The 10,633-nt window shown below is 38.9% G+C and overlaps 1 long non-coding RNA gene across 1 annotated transcript; it reads right to left on the bottom strand.

The window, feature by feature from the left end:
- Positions 1-5,512: 5,512 nt before the first annotated feature.
- LOC135446316 (uncharacterized) lies at positions 5,513-8,663 on the bottom strand. Its single transcript, XR_010439732.1, has 3 exons — positions 8,622-8,663; positions 8,372-8,484; positions 5,513-7,066 (listed from the first exon to the last, which is right to left on the bottom strand). It is a non-coding gene; the product is annotated as an uncharacterized LOC135446316 (long non-coding RNA).
- Between the last annotated feature and the right edge of the window lie 1,970 nt (positions 8,664-10,633).

Below are 10,633 nucleotides of genomic sequence, written 5' to 3'. Positions count from 1 at the left end.
CTGCATTGAAGGCTCTTTAACATTCTTAATATAAAGGGATTTTAATGATAGAATCCCTTTGCACATTTGCTCCTTCTAGTTTGTTTCATCTTGTTCAGCTGTTCTCTCACTGTTACACATTAAACATATATTTTGAAAGGATTCATGCCAGAACATGTTTATGATGATGTAAAAGCCATAACCTTTTCAGTACTTCTTCATGGGACATTTTCCTTTAATTATTTCCATGCTCAGTATCTGAAATTTAATTTTTCAGTTTTAAGAGGAGTAATTTCTGTAAATACACTCTGATATCTTGTTTTGTAGCCTAGTCCTCTTGTAACAGAACTTTGGCACATCTGTTTTTGACAATCTGGTTTTCTAGCAGAGCCTCAATAGATTACCGAGGACAAGAAAGCTTAAAATGATTACAGGAAAGGTAAGGTGGGCACTTTTACATTGACTCAATAATATTCCAAAGGATCTCATGCAAGTTCTTATGCAGAAACTTGCGTACCAGAAAAACCCAATAATTTCTCATATTATTTCTTGGTCTTCATATTTTTAAATTCAATTTCTGCAAAATTATGTTTAGGATTTTCTGATGGCTATTGTTTGTGAATCTTTACATTGACTCTTCAAAGGATCCATTTTAAATTTGTTTGGCACATACATTCAGTTCTGTGATTCAATTGAAAAATATATAAGAAATCTGCATTTTGTACATACTGATTTTTCTTCTCCAGACTTCAAGGCTGTCTTGACTAGCTGCCTCATTTCCTGAGAGTCCTCCTAGCCCAATATTACTGAACCTTTCATATTACTCAATACATTTTTTCTCACAGATGTGTTTAATTATATAGCAAGAGCTTTTTTTTTGGCTGAACTGTTGTTCCTTCCAGATGCAAGTCAAACCAGATGTCCTATTTAAAGCCCCTATCTCAAATTATAGTTTTTTTTTCTATTCTGCTAAAAACTGGTGCAAGGCAAGAGCTGAGTGCAGAAATTTGGGGTCTTGGTTAGAGGTGGGACCCTCTGCACAGTCTCTAGCATGAGCTAAGAAGCAGGACCTGTAGAAGGGAAGTTGCTTCAATAGGGAGAAGGATAAAATAAATTACAGAAAGGAATCCCAGAATATTCTGAAGTGGAAGGAACCTAAAAGGATCACTGAGTCCAACTCTTAAGTTAATGGACTATATGGGGGTCAAACTCCCAAACTTGGGGTTATTAGCACCATGCTCCAACCAACTGAACTAATCTCACTGCTGTGCTCACTGATCATTGCTTTACTTTCTTCAATAAGAAAGGTTTACATGGTCTGAATGCTGGCTAACTTCCAGTTAAGACTCATGCCCATAAAAATAAGCTGGTCTTAAAATAGGAAAAGTATTTTAAAGAACAGGCATAAAAATTCTAGTTGCCTATGCGCCGACCATATTCCTGATGCTTCCTCCAAATTCTTTTTCCAGCATTTGATTCTCATGGAAAGTTTAATGAAGTATACTATAAGTGATGCTTCTAAATCCCCACAAAGAAGACTTGTTAGCTGGAGGTGTGGAAAAGAAGAACAGGTTGTGGGGAACCTTCAGAATACTGGAAATCTAAGACATTTTTGTGAAAAATTCTGTGGATTCTTATCTTGATCATTTTTATTATGTGAACATTTCAACAAATAAAAAGAATTGTTCTTCAATTTAAAAGAATTTGATGATAGATAGTGACATGGTACTCTGACATTCAACCTGTGAATTAGAAATTATGTAATAAAAATGAGGGGGGAACTGTTTATTACAAGTGTACTGAGTTCAGCTTGCAACATGGTTGAACACCTTGGGAATGGTAGGAGAAGGGTGACCTATGTGTGATTATAGTTTAAGAGACCTAGTTTAAGTGGTCTGGTGGTCAAGCTCAAGTTAAGCCATAAGACAGCTTTTCTATTTAGTATGTGAATTGACGACCTTAGGTTCAGTGAATTAAAGGGAGTGCAATGCTCACCTGCTGTTTCCACAAAGGAGGAAAATTTGGTGCTTTCTTCGCTTCTGAATTTGGATCAGTAATTTTTACTATGGCAGAGTGGATTTTAGACAATGATGGTCAAATTGCAAACAGCACAGTTTCTAATACCCAAGGGTTTATCAGGTTGTACTCTTAATTGCTTGCACATTTATGAGAGTTTCCTGGGCTCAGAACTAATAATGGGGCTTTGGCAGTTTTCAAAGCCACACTCTAACTCAGCATGTTTTACCTTGTTACTGCTTCTACTTCCATGGTACCCATTCTCACCTGTAACCCCCTCCTTGACGAGACTGGGCATTTTAGGCTGCACACTGATCATTACCTGCTACATTGGTGCTCTAAAGGAATAAACAATTTTCCAGAGAAGGAAGTGCAAAGGAGTCATGGTTTCCTTGGAAACATTTTGCATAAACGAGTCTGAATTTTCATGCGAGTATTTCCCAAACCTTTCTTAAACCACTGGAGTGAAAAAAAGGTTTGGGAAAGGTATTGGTTGTACATAGGCATAGCAACAACTGTGAAACAGAGGGCAAGAAACCAGACATATCACCTCTAGTTAAAGATGAGGTTGCCTAGAGCACAGGGAGTACCTCAGTGTCTTAGAAGTGTCTTCAATACCCTGAGATATGTCTGGCAGAGTGGTGTTACAAAGCCATCAAACATTTCCTTAAAGAGGAGCAATTCTAAGATTTTATGCAGATTCATGCCAAAACTAAGTGTTGGCACTATCCCGTGAAACAAGAGACCACCTGTGTCTTCTGCGCCGGCTTGTGCTGCTTCTGGTTGCAAGGTTGTCTTTCCAACTGTCTTCTACTCTGGGATATTTCCAACAGATATGTCAATAGTCATAATAAATTGTGGAGTAATGCCATTATATTTAGCATTGGGAAAGTGTGAAGACAGTACTGGTGTAATTTCCATTTGTGACCTAAGACAAGACTTACATGTGTCCAATTTGAACAAAGAGCAGCCTGTGCAGAACCCAACAGGAAGATTTGTTTCAGAGGCAACATATTTGCAAAAGGTTAATCTAGGATTTTTAAGAAATGAATGGCTGACTGACACCACTGTTATCTTAGAAAGTCTTAAGAAACAGGCCCTGTGTAATTTGATTTTTTAGATGGAAAAATTTTAAGATAACAAGAGAAAAGAACTAAAGTAAATGAGAACGATATAATGGAAAAAAGAAAAAAAACAGGACTGACAAAAGCTTTGAGAAATATACTGATGAATGGAGAAAGAGGAAAGACTGAGATCTTGTCTGTTAAACATCTCTTTGTAGAAGGAACAATATCATAGGGAAATAAAAGGTTGCTTGAAATCTCTGATTTAACTTCAGGTGATATTCACAAACAGTTTATTTCATATCCTTTAAGACCATGTCAATTAGATACAACAGAACTGTTTGCAGTACAGCAACTTATTGAAAATCAGTGGGAAAATCTTTGTTGCATTTACTAATTGGATCAAAACCAGAACTTAAGTCTGAGCTTTCTGATCATGAGGTTTTTCTTAAGAGCTCACAAATAAAAAACTGGTCTTTATTAAATAATAAACATTAAAAATGACATCACATAGAGATGTGCCAGTGTACTGATAGAGAATGGTTTTATCCTGTTTTTAGCAGAAATGACTGTTTTCAAAAACAGTTTTAAAAACAAGTGTTTTTGATGAGAAGTTTGCCTTTGACATGCTGGGTTGTGCCAAATGAGGTATATGGTTTTTTTCCAGTGCAGTCTTATGAAATTTAATTACCAGAGAAGACAGGCAAATCTCTGCTATTTATGGATTTTGTCAGTGCAACTGTTGTACTTTCAAGTTCACATAGTGCCATCACAGACAAGGAACTTGTAAAACCTATGGCTTTCCCCAGAAAGTGCATCATGGTGCAAATTTTTATTGTTGGTTTGTTAGGATGCATGCATCCAAAGGAACTATTGACCTACTTCAGAACCATATATAGAAGCCTCTACTAATACCAACACTTCAGACTGTATTAGCAAAACATACTTGATCTGACAGCGCTGAAAAAATAACTTAAACAGTGTAACTCTCTTTTTGAATGTAATATTGTGTGTTCTTTTTAAAATTTATTTTATTTTGTTGCAGCAGACATGTTTTTGTTGTAAAGGTCTAGAAATTATAACACTGGAAGACTTAAGTACATTAAAAATTTGGAGCATTAAGCACAGTAAGAGAAAAGAGACAGGCTTCCTTTTCAATGCAAGAATAATGTATTTCCCTCTTTAATACAAGAATAATGTATTGCTCTCATGACAATATATTCTTCAATTATGATTTTGATTATCATAGGACTGACTTCACTTATAACTGGCAGTAACTTCAATGCTTGCAGTTCATGCTGAAATAAATATTGCATTCATCCTCTCTGAACTGAACCTAACCCAAAGTCAACACAGTTATGCTTCTGTATTTACAGAACTGAGGGTCAGTTTATATTTCCATTATACCCTTTATTTTTAAAGGTCTTTACTTGGATTTTGATTTTTGTTGTGTTTATTTTAGGCTTTCTAAACTTAAAATATTAACTGCATGAAAACCACATGTGTTTGCAAAATAAAATATGCATGCCAAAGAAAAATTGTTATTCAGCTTTGAAATATATGGGTTTTCAGTGCCTGGAAGGTAAAAAATAAAAAACCCAAACAAAAACCTCCCATGAGGAGTAGGCCAAAAAGAATTTGGTCCAGAAGTAACAGTCTGTAGTCCCAGAGCTGATTCCTGGGAACCATGTAATTTTGACAGGACTTCAGGAAAGTAATAGAGATTGGAGGCTTGAAAGTAAAATTCAAGCATGTTCTTGTTTGCAGTCCTGCATACAGTCCTGCAAACTCGGCTCCACACAAGATATCAGTCTGAGTTACAAGTTTGCCAAAGCAGAGCATCCAAAGTCAATTTTTTAATGTACAGAACTGAAAACACTGGAGTTATCCAAGTAATAATCTACAATCATTTCTCCCATACTGGCTCATTCCTTGACTCATGCCCTGGTGTATCAGCACAAAGACAGATATTTGCAGTTGAAGCTGATGAATAACTAGCAATACAAATATTATAAGGCAAGATCTTATTGCAAAGTTTTGAAGTATATTGCACTAGATATAATTTGAATGGAAGAATTGCCTTGCCATTCTTGCTGCAGAACAATGAAGAACTGTTGAATACCAGGAATGCCTGAGGAGACTTAGACAAATCAAAACACTCCTGGTGCGTCCTGGTAAAATATCTCTAAATTTGTACTGGATACAGTTCTATACCATGATTATCAAATTTGATAATATCTAAGGTAATGATACAACCTATATTTTGAATTCAGTTAATCCAACTGATATGATTAGAGAGTATATTTCTGTATTATGTTAGAAGACAGATGGTGTGTGCAATCAGGCTGAGCTCTAAAAACATTACTTGTGAGAGAATAATTGAAAAAGGCATGTTTATTTGGTTACATCAATGTTCCATTCTTCTGGATCCATGCCTATATTGTCTTAGGACAAATTTCTAAATTATTTTTAAAAGATGGAAATCTGATTTTCATATTTTTCTTTTTTTTATGTGCTCCTTAACAATTTTTTTTTAATTTTCCTTAGTAATTTTTCCTGTAAACATGCCCACAAATGCTGCTCTATCACTCTCCTTCTCAGCTGGACATGGGAGAGAAAATACAATGAAATGCTCCTGGGTCAAGATAAGGACAGGGAGACATCACTCACCATTTACTGTCATGGGTAAAACAGACATGACTTGGGAAAAATGAATTTAATTTATTACCAATCAAATCAGAGTAGGGCAATGAGAAATAAAACCAAATCTCACAAGCATTTTCCCCTACACCTCCCTTTTCCCAGGCTCAACTTCCCTCCTGATTGCTCTGCCTCTTCCCTGCCAGCAGGATGGGGAGATGAGGAGTGTGAGTGACAGCCAGTTCATCACACCTTGTCTCTGCCACTCCCTCTGCCTCGGGGGAGGTCTCCTCAGGCTCTTCCCTGCTCCAGTGTGGGATCCGTCCTGCAGGAGACAGTCCTTCACCAGCTTCTCCAAGGTGAGCATTCCCGCAGGGTGCAGTTCTATGGGAACAGGCTGCTCCAGGGTGGGACCCCTGCAGGGTCACAGGTTTTGCCAGCAAACCTGCTCCAGCATGGGCTCCTCTTCCCGAGTGTCTGCATGTCCTGGCAGGAGCCTGATCCAGCACAGGCTTCCCATGGGGTCACGGCCTCCTTTGACCATCCACCTGCTTTGGTGTAGGATCCTTTATGGGCTGAAGGGGGAAATCTGCTACACTGTGGATCTGCATGGGCTGCAGGGGCACAGCTGCTTCACCGTGGGCTGCACCAGGGGCTGCAGGCGAATCTCAGCTCCAGTACCTGGAGCACCTGCTCCCACTCCTTCTGCACTGATCTTGGTATAGTTGCTCCTCTCACATATTATCACTCTCTTCTCAGCTGCAGTTTGCTCCTGTACAATAACTTTTCCCCTTAAATCCATTATCCCAGAGGCACTACCACCACTGCTGATTGGCCCAGCCTTGACCAGTGGCAGGTCCATCCTGGAGCCTCCTGGCTTTGGCTCTGTTGGATGTGGAGGCTCTTCTGGCAGCTTCTCCCAGAAACCACCCCTGCAGCCCCCCTGCTACCAAAGCCTTGGCACACACACAGCAGCGTGGAGGGCTGTGTGCTGAAATGCCTGAGAGCAGATGTTGGCCAATCTTGGTGTTGACAGCACTGGGCCAGAGACCTGTAATGATGATTAAGAGCACCTACTGAATCAATGTCATTTTGATTGTCATGCTGCTGGTGGTTGCATATGCAGGGATACACCACAGGTTATTTTTAAGTCTAAAGTCTGAATTATTGCCTTGTTCAGAGCAACACAGTAATTTTCTAGTTCCTTAATTTGTTGCTGAAGGGAAACTAAGGTCTGTATTGCCTCCTGTGGGTCATCTTTTCTTTGTATTAGATGATGGAAATGAAGCAAAGCCAGTTCCAGTGACGCTCCAAGCTTTTCAATGAACAGTACTGGAGGTCCAACAAGCTAAATGGGAATGTATCAGCTGAAAAAAAACCCCATAAAATAAAATAATAATGTTTAGAAGGGTAGAGACAGGAAATTACTTGTGAGAAATGTATAACACTGAGTGATTTCTTTTTTAAATGTATGACGCCAATTTAGTGTTTAAAGCTGCTCAATGGCTGGAATACAAACTTCTTGTGAAATATATTAGGTGTTTAGAGTCACTTAGTGGTTAGTAAAAAGCCCTCCTAATGAAACAATGTATTAATTGCTCAGGGCCACTCAAAGCAAACACACATAAAATATTTAGATGTCTGGAGATGCTCAGCAGCTTGATAACCAAGTTTTAATAAAGTCCATTCAGTGTTTAGAGTTGATCAGCAGCTAGGAAAACAACCTGTGCTCAGCAGTAGAAATGCAGGGCTAATAAAATACGGAGCTGCTCAGTGGCTGCAGCAAGGTTTTTAAAGCTATGCTGAAATTAGGGAGACTAAATTAAGCAATAACAGTAGAGGCACTGGTAGTTCCATAGGATTAATGGCTGTCTGGGATGAGTTGATGGCCTGCAGCTACATTTCAGGTCATTAATCCCAGCTGGTCATTAGTCCCCAGGAAATACTGAGCACTGAAGTCATTATTACTATTATAGCCAGCTTAAAAAAAACCTCAATCAAAACATTATGTGCATTATGGTATATGAATGTATGTAGTGCCTACAGATATCTTAAGGAGAGACCTCCATACTCATATTAACACAGATTTTCTCTAGAACAGTTCTAATACCTTAGAGTCAGTAAGATTATTGGGAAGTCTATTTATCTTTTCACTTGGAAATGTACACAAATCAAAACCAAAATTTTGGTGCCCTGCACCTCTTAGTTGATGCTGTCTGGCATCCTTAAAAAGGAGCACCTCTGTTGGGACACTTAGTGTGGCCTCATTTGCATTAAGCAGAAGCTGCATTTGGTAACATTCCCAACATCCTGTGTTCTTCACATACTGACCTACTTTCTCTTTTCTTTTTATGAATAGCAGAGTGATAGCATTGCAGACAGTTATACTTGCATTTTTATAGAAGCGTGTACCCAGAAGGATACTAAGAACTTCTCAGAGACCCTACAAAGATTGCTGGGCTTGCTGCTGAAATACAGTTTCCCTTGAAAGAACAGTGATTCCTTCTGGGACAGCAATATTACACAGTAGTGTTTTAACAGGAGGAAGTGAAGATAAAATTTAATTGAAAGTACAGGGGAAATTCAGGTAGGTAATAATACCTGCTGGAGTTTGGCCATGATTAACTTTCACAAGTAATTGTTCAACTCATTCTGTCTGTCCAGTTACCTACCTTGACATGAATTTCGTATTCACCTTAATTTTCTCAGTTCAGTAATTTAAGAAGTAGTAGGTAGCAGCCATGCTCCACATTCCAGAGCTAAAAACCAAACTTGAAGTCTGCTTCTGTTATATAGAGAAGAATTTTACATCTCAGGACTGGAATATGGCTTTGCAAATCACAAGGAAACAGCATGATATTTTAAATGCTATAACTTATGCTATGGATTTTACTCTGGAAGCGTTTACCCTTTTCCATTAACCTAAGTTGGCCATCTGAAGCAAAAATGATAGGAGTACCTTCATAAACAGCTTGCAACACCAGTAAGGCAAGACAGAAAGGAAAACAGCAGATATCCCTTTCACAGGAGAAGGAAATCTGTTTTGGATTGGCTTTGTTGTGATTGGTAACATCTGTTCTGAATTGTCCAAGATGGCCTGCAGACCAAGGAATGGAAGAGTATCTTCCAGCTCTCACAATCAGATATCCAAAAGGCAACTGATCATACCTATGAGAAATTACTTCTTGTGTTTCCAGCTGATCAGCAGATTAAGCCTTTTATTTTTTCCTCTTTATTAAGGTGATCAAAGTGGATTCACATCTTCCAGCCTTGTCTAGACTGCTATAATCACCTCTAACTCTTCAGGTTAAAATATTGAAGTAAGTCTGAGAAACTGAGTATGAATTTATGCGCTGATTTCAGCCCTTAAGTTTGATTGTTAAATTCTCTTGCTATTACTTCACAAGCATCTTTGCAGATAAATTTATTTATCTGCCATTTATATGCAATAGAGGCCTGAGAGCATCAACACAGTTAACTAGCTGATCACATCACTGTGTGAATAGGTGAAAGAACTCTCATATTTCTGACATCAGAAAAAAACCCATTCTGTGAGATTACAAAATCTTGCTCACATCCCATAAGAATTGTAACTATCTTTAAGATGCTGTCCTGGGGTTGAACTGGTAAGGAAACCTGGTCTTACTCTGTGTGAGTGAGGTGCATGGGGAGCCAAGCAGGGACCCGTTGGGTCACTGGACCCACCTGCTGTGGAGGGGCTTTGGGAATGATCATGGGAAGTGTCCTTAGCAACCTCAGGGCTAGAACGACACCACTCACTGATATAAAATGTAAAACTGATTTACTGAGTGGGATGGGCATAGCAGGTGGCTAGTGGTTTCTATCCCAAGATTGCTATTGTACCATGCGCACACACTGCAGTCACATTCACATAAAAAAAAGCCCTGCTGCCTTGGTCCAGTCTCAGCCTGCACCATGGCGTTGAGGATGCCAGAAACTCACTACAGCTGGTGACTGTGTCCAAGCCTTTACAGGTGGCCTGGCTTCTACAAATAATCGTGTTAATTTGGGCTCAAATTTCTGCCCAGCACTAGGCATTTGAGGATATGTTCCCTCCATGGCACTACTGTCTCAAATATTTATTGCTTTCTAGGGTATGTGGTTAGCATAAGCTGTGAATAGCTTTGTTGATCATGTAGTTGAAGGCCCAACACCTTGGACTTTCTCTCTGTTTAAGACTAAATTAGCTGTCATTACCTTGGTTGCTATGACTTTCTAGCCTTTCTCCCAAACATGTTACAAGGATGTAGATTTAACTGTTCAACTTTGATTATTACCTGTGATCTTTTTTTTCACACTACCTACCTGAATCGTCTAATGAGTTAGATCTACCCAGATACAGTCCAGATATTTTTCCAGATGCTTTCAGGCACTCCTTGTCCTGTGACAACAGCCAGGATGTGTATATCAGAGTACAAGCCACTGGCATCTTGAATCCTGTTCTGGGACGACGATGGTACTGATATCAATGGCTTCTGCTTCCCCTCATGTGACTTTATTTATTTATTTATTTGGATTAACTAGATGCCATTTAATAAGTTTTCAACATGCTGTTGTATCTTGCTTTCTCTTGGTCTGCAGCTGGACATTGTATCTGAATTTATGTTCCATTCCGTGACTGTTAAATTCTTAGTCTTTGCTACACCTAAACCTCATTTTGTTCAACTCTATATGTGCATTCTTTAACAGTGTCATGGTGAGCTATTTACTCTCTTACAGTCTCCGGTGTTGGCCAATTTCTCATCTCTTACCATTCCTGGCCTGCTGGTCTACATCACATCCTGTGTCTCCACTTGTTCAGACACCTGCTGCTGTACCAGGTTTCTTTTCCTCTTCAGCACATTGCTACATTAGAGTAATAAATACCTAATGCACCACAGCATAACTACTTGATAGTATTGTTAGCACTGGTC

Source organism: Zonotrichia leucophrys, chromosome 3 (assembly GCF_028769735.1).
Source record: "Zonotrichia leucophrys gambelii isolate GWCS_2022_RI chromosome 3, RI_Zleu_2.0, whole genome shotgun sequence".
NCBI lineage: Eukaryota > Metazoa > Chordata > Aves > Passeriformes > Passerellidae > Zonotrichia > Zonotrichia leucophrys.
This window is presented reverse-complemented; position numbering and strand designations above follow the sequence as displayed.